Source organism: Peromyscus californicus, unplaced genomic scaffold, assembly GCF_007827085.1.
Source record: "Peromyscus californicus insignis strain IS unplaced genomic scaffold, ASM782708v3 Scaffold_7__1_contigs__length_154581171, whole genome shotgun sequence".
Taxonomy (NCBI): domain Eukaryota; kingdom Metazoa; phylum Chordata; class Mammalia; order Rodentia; family Cricetidae; genus Peromyscus; species Peromyscus californicus.
Window position 1 is genome coordinate 41,502,234 of NW_026294595.1, and position 17,955 is coordinate 41,520,188.

Consider the following 17,955-nt stretch of genomic DNA (forward strand, 5'->3'; position numbering starts at 1 on the left):
AGTCATTGACTTAAAAGACTGTTTCTTTACCATACCCTTACAAGAAAATGATAGAGAAAAATTTGCCTTCACAGTACCTAATTATAACAATTCTCAGCCAGTCAAGAGATATCAATGGAAGGTCCTCCCACAGGGAATGTTAAACAGCCCTACCTTGTGCCAATACTTTGTGCAGAAACCATTGGAGATAATTCGTGTAAAGTTTCCACAATCCATAATTTATCACTATATGGATGATATCCTATTAGCTGATCCAAAGTTAGATACATTAGAAAGCATGTTTGAAGAAGTAAAAAAAGTTTTGCCTCGCTGGGGACTGCAAATTGCTCCTGAAAAAATACAAAGAGGAGATTCTATTAACTACTTAGGATATAAGATAGAGCTACAAAAAATTAGACCCCAAAAGGTACAGCTAAGGAGAGATCGGTTGAAGACTCTTAATGATTTTCAAAAGTTATTAGGAAGCATTTCCAACTTACTGGGCATCATGGGAATACCCAAAGATGGACTACAAAATTTGGCTAATACCCTAGAAGGGGACAAAGAATTAAATAGTCCAAGAGAATTATCAGCCGAAGCTGAGAAGGAATTGGCTCTAGTAGAAAAGACAATTCGAGAAGCACATGTGGATCGTGTGGATCCAGAACTTAAATGCATTCTTGTCATATTCCCCTCCAGACATTCCCCAACAGGTATTTTGATGCAGAGGGAAGATATTATATTGGAATGGATATTCCTACCACGTAAACCAAATAAGAAATTAAAGACTTATATAGAAAAGATCTCTGATTTGATTCAAAAAGGTAAACTAAGACTTCGCCAGTTGACAGGAATGGACCCAGCAGAAATTGTAGTACCTTTAACTAATGAAGAAATTTCATCACTATGGAAAGATAATGAATACTGGCAGAGAGCCTGCAGTAACTTTTTGGGAGAGATTAACAACCACTATCCCAAAAGCAAGAGAATAGAATTCATAAAGAAGACTGAATGGGTCCTTCCTCACATTGTACGACAAAAGCCAATTTCTGGAGTCCTCACATTCTATACTGATGCAAATAAATCAGGGAAAGCAGGATATAAATCAGGAGACTTAAGTAAAGTGGAACAAAGTCCATACAGCTCTGTACAAAAGGCAGAACTGTATGCCATTCTTATGGTACTGATGGACTTCACAGAACCCCTCAATATAGTCACTGACTCTCAATATGCAGAGAGAGTTGTTTTACATATTGAAACTGCTGAATTTATTCCTGATAATACAGAATTAACTTCATTATTCATACAATTGCAGGAAATCATCAGAAAAAGGGAACATCCTATATATATAACACATATCAGATCCCATACAGGTCTGCCAGGACCTCTAGCACAAGGTAATGATGAGATTGATCAGTTACTAATAGGTAATGTGCTAGAAGCTTCAGAATTTCATAAGAAATGCCATGTAAATAGCAAAGGTTTGAAGAAGGATTTCTCCATCACTTGGCAACAGGCTAAGGATATTGTGAAAAAATGTCCTACTTGTTCCATCTATAACCAACTTCCATTACCTGCAGGGAGCAATCCAAAAGGTATACAAAGAAATGAAATTTGGCAGATGGATGTGTTTCATTTTGCAGAATTTGGAAGATTAAAGTATGTACATCATACCATTGACACCTATTCAGGATTTCAGTGGGCAACTCCTATGAGTTCTGAAAAGGCTGATTCTGTGATTACACACCTATTAGAAGTTATGGCCATCATGGGAATACCTGTACAAATTAAGACAGACAATGCCCCAGCATATGTCTCCAATAAAATGAGACAATTCTTTGCCTATTACAATATAAAGCATGTTACAGGTATACCACACAATCCCACAGGCCAAGCAGTCATAGAAAGATCCAATCGAACTTTAAAAGATATGCTAAATAAACAGCAACGGGTAACAATGACTCCTAGAAATAGATTGCATAGTGCTTTATTAACCTTGAATTTTCTCAATGCTGATGAGAAAGGAACAACAGCTGCGGAGAGACATTGGACGACAGACAAAACTCCTGAGCTAAACCAACCGGTTTATTTCAAGGATGTGCTGACCTCAGAATGGAAACCTGGATATGTTCTACGTTGGGGAAGGGGTTTTGCCTTTGTTTCTGCAGGAGAAGAAAAGCTATGGATACCAACAAAATTAATAAAAATTCGATTCGAACAGGAAAAACCCCTTGACGAGGAGAAGTAAAAGATCATCCACCAATGTGACATCTCTACAAGTTGTAAGAAAAATTTAACAATCAAAGGTTGGGGTAGGGTTCTGTTTTTGTCTTTCCAGGATGATGGAAATACCCATCTTACAGAAGTCATAAGGCCTTGGATATCCGGATGTTTACAGCAGAAAGAAAGAATCTATTGGTACCAATCTACACACGGTAAAATCTCACTGTCTAATATCTATCTCTCTATCAATCTAGAAAAGCTGTGGTTCCAATTCAATTATAAGCCAAGCTGACTTTGGAGATGGAATTGGCTCACTCCTTCTCTAAACCCAAGCATATTGCTAAAAGGAAGTTTGAGAGATTCTTCAGTCCCATATCTGAAGAGCCCTCTGGTGTGGGACAGAAGGAAACCAATAAAAAAGGACCATTGTCTTCTAGAGTCTAACTCTCTCCATGCTTACTCTTGATTTCTCAGAATCCTTTCTTACATGCTATGTCCTCTTTAAATCCAAACCTTCCATTTTGATAACAAATAAGTTTTTCTAATAGCAATCTCAGAAGTCTCCAGAAGGAAGACGGGGCCCCAACAACAACTCTACCCAATCCAGAATGATGCCATGGTAATCATCATCATACGACACTTCTTACCAGAATTTCAGACAATCTTACCCATTACTCTAAGACTTGCTGCAGAACCTACAGTTAGTCTAACTGAGATTTAACTATCTGAGCTTTCTCACAGTACCCAACAGAGATAACATCACCCCCTAAACAGCAGGAACTAATTCTAAGAAAACGACGCCCCTTCTCCCTTAGGTTTCATAATTCTCAGGGTTATGGATGATGGTTATAGGGTTGGGGGTGGAAGGAAATATTAAACTCAGTATTCTAAAAAAAAAAAAAAAAAAAATGAAAAGAAGAAATGGAATGGATAGGTATAAGGTATTATGGTAGATTATTATGTATACTAGTAAACAAATTTAGTAAAATAGCAGCCTTAAATAATTTGCACTGTAATTTGCACTGTTATGGATTCTTATATGTTGATACAAATGTAAACTATTTTTATATTCCTGTCTAAGATAATTTGTATATTGATACAAATACAGAACTATATTTGTTATAATGTACATATATTTCTACTCTTATTTGAAATACTTGTATATTGATACAAATGTAAATTTATATCTGTCATACTTTATGTAGGTTCTACTTCTGTTTAGGATATTCGGTATATTGATATGTATTTAAGATTATTGTCATATTGCATATCACACTACATACTCCTACCTCTGTTATAAATATCGATATATATTTAAGATTATTGTCATATTGCATATTGCACTATATACTCCTACCTCTGTTATAACATCTTGTGTATTGTCACAATTTTGAAGTCATCGTTCTTTACCATACACTTGCTTATAGACTGTTTACCTTGTTTACGTGAAGCCTTAGTCCTTAGGTTATTTCGGTAGATAAGACTTATAGATTTATAGTCACCTATGCTTGTCATCTCTATAGTTACGTTAGTTAGGTTATCCAGATTTACAGATACATAGGTCAGATGGACAGGTAATCTTCAAACACTTCATAGACCTAGAGAATATGGCATTTAAATAACTTAGAATTCTGTTGATGTGAGACATAATTGCTCCTGGCTGCACCAATTTGATCCCGAGAGAATGTTGGGCTTCTAAGACATTTCCATTTGGAAGTTTGTCTTCTTGGCACAAAATGGCCTACTGGGCAAAGAACTGCCCTTGCCTCGACGGCTGACAGTACTAATGCAATGCTATCCTTTCTGGACAAGCGGGACACAAGGAAAGCGACCACTGTACTCTGCCAAGACAGGGTAAGATGGTCTTTCAGAATTCCTGCTTCTGAAAATGGTCTGTCAGATACTTTAGGCCTGTAGCCAATTTGAATGCACCAACAATGCTGAGAAACATTAGGTGACTGTCCAGGCTGCCAGCTGTCTCCGTCTACTCTCGCAAGATTCCCGAAAGTTGCTTGCATCCATCTACCATTTCTCAGGTACCATTATATTCCTTCTCAGGTCTTTGATGGGATTGAAGACTAGCAGTTATAGTTACAACCTAGTAGATAGAACATATTAAGTATTAGATTCAGGTTCTTTAGGATAGGACACCTTTTGGAATGATCTTTGTAACATGCCATTTACCTATGCTCTATACTTCTCTGGATAATAGTATGTGTTTCTTGCTTGATATTGTTTGCATTGGTTGTAGTTCCATCTTATCTAGGTCATTATCCCTCATTATTCCTGGACTATATTTGATAACCATTCCTTTGTATATAGTCTTGTATTAGGTTAGAACTTTCTTATTTAGACAAAAAGGGGGAGATGTAGTGGGTAGCCATTCCAGCTTTGATCTGTAAGTTCCAACCCCCATTGAGACTTCGGCAACTGTCACGCCTACAAGGCGGGGCGAAAGGAGGCGCCTGGGGACCCGAGATCTGGATCGGCTGGCGCTCTCTCTGTTGCGGGACCCTGGACTAGAGAGGTGTACCAAGCAGAGCTCCAGAGAACACCGCTGGACTGCGATACACCTTCCCCAGACTCCGCGACCTACCTATCCCTTAATTTGTAAGTTACGCCATTAAATAAATCTCCTTTTATCTACGTGGAGTGGCCTTAATAATTTCACCAATAGGGGAGGAAAGGGGAAAGGGAGAGGAGGAGACTTAGGAGGGTTGGAGGGAAGACAGCGGAGGGGAAAAATGAAGCAATCCTATTTTGATAAAAATAGTCAGTTAAAATATACTACTGATTGTACCATATACCATCAAGTACTAAACAGGATGCAACTCCTTCTTTGTCTCTTGTGTATTCAGGTCACTATGGACATGCCATTCATTCTTGCATTGATTAGGAAAACACTGTCCAAACCTTACATCAGAGTATAATTTATTTATTTATTTACTTACTTACCTATTTATTTTTGAAAATGGGATCCATTGAGATGGAGATTTAATCAATTATTCACAGTTAAAGATACTTGTCTCTGGATAACACAATTAAGTCCTCAGCATTCTGTTTAGCTATGCAACAACTCTAAAAGCAGCCATTCCAGTATTCTATAAGAAAATTGCTTTATAACAAACCCAATCTCAATACAATAATAGTCTAACTACCTTCAATTACTGGGAAATCCTATAATTATAATGCATGAAAAAAGATTGATGAATGGTCTATCTGTCATCTATCATCTTTCTACCATCCATCTATCTTCTTTACATGTGTGAAAAGAAAACAAGAAATTTTACCAAAATTCAGAATCAAGTTTTTATAAATATATACAGATAGTCCCAACATCAGAAATAAATTCAAGAAGATGAGGTTCTGTGAGATTATTTTTTTTCCATTGTTGTTTTTGGGTTTGCTTTTGTTTATTTATTTAATTTTTGTTTCTTACATCCCAATAGAAGTTTCCCCCATCTCTCCTCTTCCCAGTTCCTCTGCCCACCTCCCCCCAGTCCTCTCCTCTTATGTTTCTTTCTGATAAGGGAGGGCCTCCCATGTATACCAGCCAGCCATGGTTTATCAAGTAGTAAGACTAGGCACTTCCTCTTCTATTAAGGATGGATGAGGCAATCTGATAAGAAGAATGTGTCCCAAAAGCAGGCAACAGAATCAGAGACATCCCCTGCTCTCACTGTTAGGGGTCTCATAAGAAGACAAAGTTATACAACTGTTCCATATATACAAAGGGCCTAGGTTAGTCCCATGCAGGCTCCCTGGTTGTTGGTTCAGTCTCTCTGAGCTCCTTGAGTCCTGGTTAGTTGATTCTGTGGGTTTTCTTGTGATGCCTTTGATCCCACTGTGTCCTAAGATCCTTCCTTCCCTTCTTCCACAGGATTTCCCAAGCAACCCCAGCAGACTTCTGTGATTCTTAACAGACAGCATCCTTTTTGTTTTCAAATTCTCACTAAGATCCATCACTGTTAATGACAGAGAGACAGCTTGGTGGTTAAGAGCACTTGCATTTCTTGCAGAGAACCTGTGCTCAGTTTCTAATACCACATGGCAACTCAAAGCTGTCCATTAACGCCAGTTACAGAGATTCTGGTCCCTCTTCTAACTGCCATCAGTCATCAGGCATCAGGCATGCATGTGGTACCCAAATGTACTTGCAGGCCAAACAACCATACACATAAAATAAAATAAATAAATCTTAATAAAGAAGGTTCGTTACTTTTAATAGTAAGTAGTTATTCTCTACAACTCATGTGGATAAGGATCAAAATATTAATGCTATAGGAAATAATTTTAAATTAAATTTGCTTTGATAATTTTTTAGGCTTATAAGGAATTTTTCCATTTCTGAAAGTGAGTTACAGATAATGATGTTTGTTATTAATTTAAATTTTTTGGTTTCCAACTGGCACAGTCTTCACTGTAGAAACAAAATACTGATGTAAAGGCATGACTTCTTCACCTTCCTGTTTTTCTCACTGTACTGGTTTTATTTGGCCTCAGTTTTAAGGACATTTCCTATTCCAAAAGAACAGCTTTAAAATATCTCAGTTCCTCTAGATTTGGAAAACGTAACATTGAAGCTAATTTCTGTACCCTGGTCCATGCTTGTGGTTATGTAGCATGCCAAGTCTTTCCAAAATTCTATTCTCTTATTTGCTGGCTAGCAGTCATCATATGCACTAACCAATTTTCTATGCAGGCCTCTGTTTATTTCTATTTTAACCAAGTTTTTGACCAGGCTCAACTGCCACCTCAGATTATTTGCACATTAGAAGACACTAGGCATACTGAGGCTAACCTTCATTATGAATAAATCAGAGTTTCCCATTAAGATCTAATGAGTTCTTATATTGTCCCTCTGATTATTACTCTCATCCTATTTGCAATGAAAAACATTTCATCTTTTTTTATTTTCTATGCCCCCAGACTACCTTCAAGGTCTCAGTGTTTTTAAGAAACAGGGCTGAGATGGAACTTGCATGGCTTCAAATCTGCTTTCTATCACTCTCTGCTGAGAGAAGTGGTATAATATTTGTGAAGTATTAAAAATATTGCATCTTAAATGAGTTAGAGTTTCCATTAATTCCCTGATCTGCTGTTTGTTGCATAGAAAATATTGGATGTTTTCTTCAGTTTTCTCATGCCCTGGTTTTGTTAGTGATAATTCTTGTACTTTTGGTTTGCAATTATGAAGAAATGACATAATAGCTATAAAACATTGTTACATTCATTGCCTGGTGCATTGTAAATGTTTAGCTCTTGGTAGTTATGATGACAAGAATAAATTGACTCACAGAATTTTGCCTTCACCATTCATATTTTCCTTCCAAAAACTGGATTTTCATTTAATAGCTAATTATTTTTGTAGTACTGAGGACTGAACTCAGGGCCTTGTGAATTATATGTTATTTCTATATTAATGAGATGTACCTTTCCCTGGATATTTAAAACAAGACTTCTGGTCATGGATGGAGAAAAAAATTAAACATTTCTTTGAAATTAGATAAAGTTTGTTTCTGCTTTTGATTTAAGATTAATAGTTAGGGATTAGGTTTAAATTTTGAGGGTAAAGCAACATCATAAAGTTTCATTTGAGAAATATTGGGTAATGAAATAGTAAAACACAAAATCATACCGTGTAATTATGGAATTTTGCAGTAGAAAAATAAGCAATCTTGTTAATTAATTTACATTACCACTATAGAAATCAATTAAATAAAAATCTATTGTCAAATCCTTAAAGTGATAAGAGGAAATACTGAGCTAATTATAAAAGGATACCTCATTATTACTTATAAAAATATTATTCCAAATTTTTATAACTTATGATTGAAATGAATTTTAATGGGACAAAAGTCTGCTACTAAGATTAAAGAAATATTTTCTAAACTAAGTTGAAATTAGTGAAAATATCAGTGAATAATATCAGGCTACTCAACCTTTTACAATAAATATTCCAGGAAAGGAGAAGAAAAGAAAAAAGAAAAAGAAAAATAGAAAAAAAATACATCGTCAAAAAAGTGCTAGAAGAAAATGCTCCCTAATGAAGAACTTGAGTGTTCACAATACCCCACACAGGATGAATTTAGTTTATCTGAAATAGATGAAGCCAACATTTTATTGTCATTAATATTTTCACCCCTAATTTGTAAAATTTTGCTGTTAATAATAATCTTTCATCATTTCTTTTACTCTTTTTTATAATAGATTTTCTTCTGGCTCTAAATAACGTCTTTTACTTCTTGACTGCCTGGAGTTCTTTCTAAACAAAAACAAGGGGCTGTACATTAGTTGCCTAACATGCAAGAAGCCACGAGTTTGGTCCTCAACCCTGCATAAAACCTGGCTCATTCTAGCACTCCAGAGATGGAGGCAGGAGACTCTGAAGTTTAAGGTCATCCTCCACTACACAGTAAGTTTGAAGGTAGACTGAGCTGTATGAGATGTTGGCCCACGAAAAAGACAAGCCAAAAAACTTGTACACACTAAAGGTGGCAGGATAGATCCTCAGTTTGAACTTACATATGTGCTTATCAAAAAGTGGGCAAACTTCTGAGTATCAGAAACATGCCTCCTTTGTTAGTACATTTACTAAAATTAGAACAAGGCAGAGATGTAGTCATAATTTACCTATCAAACTCCTGAAAGCTGGCTGATAGTTAATAAATATCATAATCTATTTCTCAATGACATTTTTGGATACAAAACACAGTGTATTCCCAAGGGTAGGATTTTTTTTTTTTTTTTTTTTTTTTTTTTTTTTTTTTTTTGGTTTTTTCGAGACAGGGTTTCTCTGTGTAGCTTTGCGCCTTTCCTGGAACTCACTTGGTAGTCCAGGCTGGCCTTGAACTCACAGAGATCCGCCTGGCTCTGCCTCCCGAGTGCTGGGATTAAAGGCGTGCGCCACCACCGCCCGGCCGGATTTTTAATTAAGTTATATTCAAGAATAATTCAAAGCTGGCTTTTGACTTAGATATGTATAAAAACAATCATTTTGTGCCATTCTAAAGATATTTACCAATACATAAAAATGAATACTAAATTTGCTGGGCTCATAAAATTGTGCCATTACTAATTTCACCTCTACAAGAATTATAAAAAATGAGCACAATAGTTGTATTCTGTTTTTTTTTTTCAAACTAACTGGAAATTTTTAGCAAGTAAGTTCCTTTAATGACCCTGTACATTCCCCATGTTTACTTCTTGAAGAGAAATATTTGACAAGAAATAAGGAGGAAACCTTTCTATGAATTCTCCCACAGTTAGAAAATAGCTGTGTTTTCCTTCCCTCAAGTTGTTTCAGTGAACAACAAATCTGAAGGGAATTATACAACATTAAAAAAAAATTTAGATTTTAGTCACTATTATGATAAAAACACAAAAGGTCCTAATTATGTTCTGGCTACTTAGGATTGCATATTTCATTGTGTTCTGAGTCCTGTCATGTTTCCTTTATCCCCAGGAGAAATATGACTTCAAGTTCATTCTAATCTTCAGATGAACGGTAACAAGGAACAAATAGCATGCAACTGGGAAACAAGAGATTGCTGCTCTCATTTGATACTTTAAATAACTGTATTTAACCAATTAGTTTAGGTACAATGAGTTTTTTTAAAGATTTCTCCCACATATATAAAAATAAAATAATCATTTGTCCCCTACATTCTGAAGATTTCTACTTAATAACTAATATAATGAGCTGAGATTTCCCCTTTTTTGTTTGCAATAGGGAAGGTGTTCACTGAGCAGCATTACCTGGGTCCCTGTTTGCTTAAAACATAAATTAAATAAAATTCATGTGTTTGCATGGAATGAAATTTCTTTACTTTTGCATTGTGAATAAGTTGCCTATGGAAAACTATCAGAAGACAGATGAATTTGATTCAAAATTTAGGACAGAACTATCTTAAAAATTGTGTTTAAAGTAGCATTCACTTCAAATTACCTTCATTATTTAAAAACTATAGTGTTCACATTAGATAGTAAATGTCTGTAATAAGAAATACTTTCATTTCTCCTTGTCCTTTTAATTTACTTAATTACTTAATTTCCTGAGATGGGGGTCTTGCTTGCTGCCCAGTGTGTCAGTCTGGCAGAATGGGAATCTTGTAGTGTTTCTGGGAAGACCCACCTTCTACAAGTCCTATTATTTAAAAAAAAAAAAAAAAAACCTCATTCTATTCTTCATGGTATGTGCACTAATATTCTCATTGTGATGACAAAAACACTTTACTGAATAACTTTAAAGAAGGAAAGACTCCCTGGCTCATAGTTTGAAGGTAGAGTCCATGATGTCAACAAAAGCTTGGCAGGAGCATGAAGTGCACTGTCCTAGTCAATGTCTGCAGTCAGAAAGCAGAAAAAGGTGGAGGCTAGTCTTTATGTATTGTTTTTATTCAGTACAGGACCCCAGCTTCATGGAGCAGTGCTGCTGATATTCATGGTGGGGCTCTCAATAAGCTAACCCTCTCTGCAAAGTCCCTTACTAAGACACCCATAGGTTTTCTAGATGAATCCAAATCATACTAGGTTGTCAACAAAAATTACCCAGCCCAAATCTATGCCTTGTCAACATGATACTAAAACATCTCCCTTTTATGACATAAATTCCCAATATTTGCACCCATCTAATCATGGACATTTCATAATACAAAGTGAATCCAGTTTAATTTTAGGAGTCCCACAGTTTTTTTTAAACTGGTTTTGATACTTCAATACTCCACACTCCAAAGTTTGTTCTGAGACTCATGACAATCCCTTAACTTTGAGTCTTTGATATAATAAGCTATATACTTCTAATACAGAGTGGCATAAATTAAACATTCCTATTACAATAGATAGAAATGGGAGGTTACATTAAAATGTAAATTTAAAGTAAGATTAAAGCAAGAATGACACCCAGCAGGGCAAACAGAAGAAGCAAATCATAACAGAAGCATTTGAGCATACAGTTTCCATCTCATCTTTTGTGTCCCTCCTTGGATTCATCTTCTTCTCATCTGGCACTCACACATCATGCGTCAAGGCTTGAGCTCTCACAAAGACAATGCAATACCACCATCTTCTTTCATTAAGAAACACAAGAACAGCAAGGCATGTTGGTACACAGCAATAGTCCTACCTATTTTGGGGACTGAGGAAAGAAGGAAAGTCTCTAGAACCCAGTGGGGGGGGGGGGGTGTCAGATGATACTTAGCCCTATATCTCTGTCATCTTCTGAAGTGGAACCTTTCTCTTGAATTACTTTTCCTTCTTGCCTATAGATTTCCTCAGCAAAGTTCTCGTGGTCATAGCATCTCTAATATCATTGTATTCCAAGGCAATTTAAACTACCTTCTCAGCTTCATGTAATGGCTTCATAAGGTCTCCTTTCAGAAAATTATACAGTGCCATAGAGTGCCTCTTTTCAGAAGCTGTCTATAACCTTGATGCAAACTCTATGATGACCCCGCCTTCTTGCATATTTCATGCCTGTAAAACCAGTACTAGAAGGATAATGCTGCCAGTTTCTATAATGTAAGTCTGAGAGGTATCCTCTCTTAGACCACAGTAGCCTTGGCCTCTGTGTGGCATCAGGATGACCCCAGAGAATCTTCAGTTTACATTCTATTTTCAAATGATTTGCATTTTTACTGGTGGAAGCCTTTGATGGGCAGGGTCTTGCTCTCAGGGCACCTTTTCTGTGACTCCAATACTAATCTCTTTAACAAATACAGGTGCATTGTTTGTACTCTCCTTGTCCACAACTGTAAATTCACTCATGTTTCTTCCCTGGCCAAGCTACACCTATCCATATCTTTCTCTTCTCTGGTCTCTCCAATAATAGATCTGAGTAAGAGCAGTGAGTGATAATCATACAAGGCTGTATACAATGTTGTTTTGAAATTTCCTCTGACAAAGTACTTAACGCATTATTTTTAAATGGCTTAAATTTTCTGGATATTGGCACAATGCAAACTATAACATGAATGTCCTCTATTCCTATGTCTGATATATCCCTGTTCCTCCATGAGACTTCATGAGCTAGGGCTCACTATACTATCCAAACTCCTCTTAGCCTTTTGGTATTCTGATCCCCCACCAGAATGTATAATTAAGCTCTACCAGGGGAAGGTGGAAATAATTGGAACTATGAGCTAGGAAAACTTTAGATTCATAAGCAAAGTTATAGTTACAATTGTTTAAGAACCATTGCTTAGCTATACACAAGTCCTCAGTTTCAATGTCCTATATTAGCTGTTTTTTTTTTCTTGTTGTGAAAAAAATACCTGAGACAAAAGCAACACAGGGAACAAAGAGTTGGGGTGAGGAAGTCTTGATACATGAGGTGGCTGGTCATGGTCAGGCTTCATCAGAAGTCAGTTATCAGAGAGAAGTGAATTCTGATGTTCATGCTATCTCCTTGTTACGAAGTAAAGGACACCAGCCAATGGGATAGTGTACTCATATTGAAAGTGCATCCAGCTAAACTACTCTCAAAAGTCACTCACATATGTGTCCAGAGATTAGTTCTGTAAGTGATTTAAATTCTTTCTAGTTGATAATGGGGGATTACAACAACAAAATGTTTGAATAAAATAAGTAATTTTTAAGGAACTTAACCATTGGAATTAGCAGACTTTCCCAGTGGCCAGTCTAAGTCACTGGATCATGCCACCTTCATATAGGTTCCGTAAGTCTGTTTTATACATTATATTACAAACCAAATCTGTCTCAGAGAAACAATTCAGTGGTATAATAATTGTGGTTACATATTAATCATTATGTTTCTAATAGATGTTAATACTCACAACACTATAAAGTGTGTCAATCTCATTCAAAACTGCAGTTCTGGGAATAAGTAATCTCTCCACCTTTGATTTACAAAGACTTTGAAGCTAAGAGAGTTACAGTGCTTGCCCAAAGCCTAGACAGTTGAAAAATTGTGCAATCCAATACTGAAGATACCTGTATCTCCTTCAAGATCATCAACCATAAAAAAACACAATTCTATGTATAATTTTATTCTGTGAAAGAGAATTATAAAGATGCAAGATACTTATTGTCATATCTTGAGAATAATATTTTAGTAATGAAGGCTATGAGATGTTCATATACATCTAAAAGTATGTGTCAAATCTTTTCCTACTGTGACACAAAGTAGACTAATGATCAATAATAATTATAGTAGCTAATGTTAATGAATGTCAGTTATGTTCCTAACACCATGCAATGCGTTTTCACATACAAACATGTGTGGTAAATGGTTTTATTGTCATTTTTCAATTAAAGAATAAACTCAGAGAAATTTAATTGTCATGCAACAAAAAAGCCAGGATTTATACCCAAATTGTTTTGAAATAAAGACTACCTTGTCCCACTATGCCACAATATCACTAAAAGACATGCTACTCAAAGTCACCTGTGTAGGACAGAGTTGAAGAAAACTTGAATTAATCAGAGCCTCAAATTATTCTTGGATAAGGAGATTCAATATTGTAAGAATGCCAATTCTCTCTAAATTAAGCTCTAAATTTAATGAAATCACAATCAATATTCCAACTTGAGGGCAGAAACAGGTCAGAAGGGTGACAGCCATAGGGAACAGTTTTCAGCTTAATATAAGAAAGCATCTTCTATGAGTTAGAATTATCTAGAAATGGAAGAGAATTGTGAAATAGTTGACATTACATTGCCTAAGAATTCCAGTGGACTGTGAATCTACCATGTGTTGAACATTAGAAAGTGATGATTTCATAAGAGTTTGTCCCCTAGGCACTAAACTATCCACTTTCACTCTTTATGACATTTAATTATTCTACTTTCTTTACCCAGCAGGTACACAACATGGTCCATCTTGAGCAAGATCATGGCTTGTACCATCACTTGGACTTGGACTTGGGTTGGATTTCAGGTCTACTAAATCCCAGTAACAAAACTGAGACCTGTCTGACTCTAGGTTCTTCTTTCTCAGACTGTAGTTCTTCATAGTAAAATATTACTATGAAATGCATTCTTACAGGGTTAAGTATAATTATATTAGAAAAACGTGAGTACATTATTGGCTACATGTTTAGTTTTAATAAACAAAGTTATTATCATTGATAGGGAGACACTGAAAATCAGATGAGTTAAGTGATGAGCATAGAAACAGCAAATATGCAATTGAACTAACTAATGTTTAAATTATTTCTAACCCTAAGTTCCTATAAAATTGTGGATTTATAATTGTCTCTTCTCATATTGCAATTTTACAAAAACATGACATGTTGAAATCAGAATAGTGTCAAGTAAAATTCAGGTATTACCTATCTAACCATGCATTACCAGTTTAATTTAAGGGTATGTATTTAAATGAGCTAATTTTCCATTTTGAAATCCACTGCACAAAAAGAAATAAAAAGAAGGAACTTAAAACCAGGCAATTCATCAGATTAAGTTAAGGTCTAAGTTCCTTAAGCAAATGGAGAATATCTATCTTTATACTTAGAGGAAACTGTAAAGTATCAATGCTTCTTGAAGGTAAGGGAGTTTTTATTTCTTCCCTCTTTGGTAGAACATACAGAAATATCTCTATGATAGAGAAAAGAGGACAGATTGCTTCCTTTCCACTGGAAATGCAGCAGGATTGCTAGCGCAGTATGAAGAGATGTGCTTTAAGTGTGTTGAGAAACAAGTAACACTCAATGTCGTATAACTAAGTTAGGACACACCAGTGGTAGACCTTTCTAGGACCCTCAAGTTAGTAGGCATTAACAAACTTTTGTTTCTATGTGTTTTCCTCATTGAACCTAGATATATAGACTTAACATGGATTGAAACTGATGCATACTTTCAGAGAGTTGTCAGTGAGTGTTTGAGGGTGATGTTACCTGTCTTCATCCAATAAGGAGGAAATAAGGGAAAGATATATTAAGAGCTAAGTTGCCTGAAGGGGACTTATGTGTGCAGGAACTGACAGTGCCAATTTTCTTGGCATGAGAAATTGTTTTGGCAAAGACAAACAAAAATAATGGGTCCAACGAATTGAAGACTAAAGCAACTGTATGTTAGACTTTGATATCATAAGAGTGCTATCGTGTGTGATTAGAAGACAGTGGCTATCTACAGTGACCAAATAAAGATTTTCCAAATTGCAACAGGTACATCAATGATTGGTTTAAAGCTAATTCTGTTAAAAAATATCTTCATTGTGATAAAATTGGCATATATTTAAGATGAGAGTTGGTTAGTTTTGATGCATGTATAATGCCCCTGAAATCATTCCCACAATTAGTCAGAATACATTCAATACCACTAAGACTTTTGTCCTGAGGGTTTATAATCCCCATGTGTCCTTCCCATCTCTGCTGCCTCCAAACCATCAAGTTATTATCCTAACATCTATTTCTATAGTTGAGTTTGTAGTTTCTAGAGTCTTTAATAAACAAAATCATATAGTGACAACTCTAAATAATCTGGTTTATTTTACTTAGCATAGTTTTTGAAATCAAACATCTTGCATACTTCAATAATTTCCCTCTAGTTACTGAGTATTATTTAAGTACATATATATATATATATATATATATATATATATATATATCACAATTCTTTATCAATTCACCTATTAACAATCCTCTTTTCTCTATTACTTAAATTTTCTGTTAATATTCCTGTTCCTTAATGTTTTAGTCCACCTGGGATACTATAATAAGTCACTATACAAAAGTAGTTTACACACAACAAATGTTATTTCTCATAGATTTGGAGGTTGTAGAATCCAACTTTAAGAAAGACCTAGATTTGGTATCTGGTAGAGGTCTGTCTTCTGACTCATAAATGGAGCCTCTTACTGCACCCGTACAGTGGTGGGAGAGGTAATGATCCTGTCAGTTTGTTTTTCCCAGGTCATAAATTTCAGTCAAGAGATCTGGACCTTTATGATATAATCACCCCTCTCTTGTCTCCATTGCCTAACACCTTCACCTTGGCCATTAGATTTCAACGTTAGAAATTTGAGGAGGCACATATTGAGAGAACAGCCATGCATTTATACTGCATTTTGTGTATTGGGTCAACTAGAAGTAGAAAGCATGAACTGTCTAGCATAGTGAGTGTATACATATATGTATTTATAAAATAACCACAAAATCCCTTTCTAGAGTGGAGGTACCAACAGTATATGAGAGCTTTACATGTTCCATATATTAACAATCCTAATAGGGCCAGGATTTTAAATTTTAATCATTGCAATAGGCATACAGCATCATATATTAAGAGCTGATTTTTTTTTCTTTCCTTAATGATTTGGAATGTCAAATAACTTTTCAAATGTATGTTGGACTTTCCTTTATCTTCTTTGGTAAAAATATTTTTTTGCGGCTGGGCGGTGGTGGTGCACGCCTTTAATCCCAGCACTCGGGAGGCAGAGCCAGGTGGATCTCTGTGAGTTCGAGGCCAGCCTGGGCTACCAAGCAAGTCCCAGGAAAGGCGCAAAGCTACACAGAGAAACCCTGTCTCGAAAAACGAAAAAAAAAATTTTTGCATATTTCTTTAAAATGTATAGAATATACCAGTAGCATTGACTTTGGATGTTGTGCCTACATTTTAGAAACATGACCTTCATCATCTGATATGTAACTTGAAAACATTTGCTTTCAGCCTGTGGATTCTCTGTGGCTTTGTTCTGTTAACATTGCTTTCCAAAATCACAGTTAAAAATAAATAAATGGTTGTTAAAGTGTAAAATTTTATTGAACTCTATCAGCATTTCTGTTATAAATTATACATTGATACCATATCTAAGGAATGCTTAGCTAACTTTTTCCTTAATTGATTTTCAAAAGTTTTGTTATGTTGGGTTCATATTTAGTTTTATTTTCCCTCTAGAGTTAATATGCAAGCTATGTGTTATTGTTCACTTTTATAAAACAGACATTAGAATGTAATTTTTCTAGCAGTATTTCTAGCAGGAAAAATTTACTTTTCCTACTGAATTAATGATTAAATTTAATCTTTTCATACATGTTGATATATCCCTAGATATTCTACTCTGTTGTATTTAAATATTAATTTATTTGTGCCAATGCTAAACTATCTGATACACACACACATATATATATGTGTGTGTATATATATATGTATATATATATATATGGCTTAATATATATATATATATATGGCTTAATAATAAATCCTAAAATCATCATGGTCTTACAAATTTTTTTTTGCTTGACTAACGTTAAGTTTCTTGGATTTGTGTATAAATTTTAGAATTAATTTCTTGAAACTTTCATCTTTTCTATATATCTTTTTTCCTATGGCTTCTATTAATATTTTGCCACAAATTTTTAGCAAGTTAATTGTTATATATCTTGATATTGTATTGTTTTCAATTTTGTACTTGGGCCCTGAGTTTCTTTCATTTGTATTTATATATTCATCAAATCTGCAAATTTCCCATTCACTGTTTTTTCCAATATTTGTTTCATTTGGTTTTATGTATGTCTTTCTACTGTATTTAGGGAAATTATATTAGAATGCTTGAAATTGTGCCACAGCTCACTGGAGATATGCTGTTTTAAATTTTGCATTTTCTCTCAAACAGAGGCTATTACTATTTATGCAATACCTGTCTTTATTTATACAATATCTATTACTGCTTTTAACTTAAATATCTAAAAATTGACTACTTGAGATACCTGTAGCCCATGCTGACCTGAAACTAATGGAAATCTTCCTGCTTCTGCATTCCCACATAGACATTGTAGGTATGAATACAAATGTAGT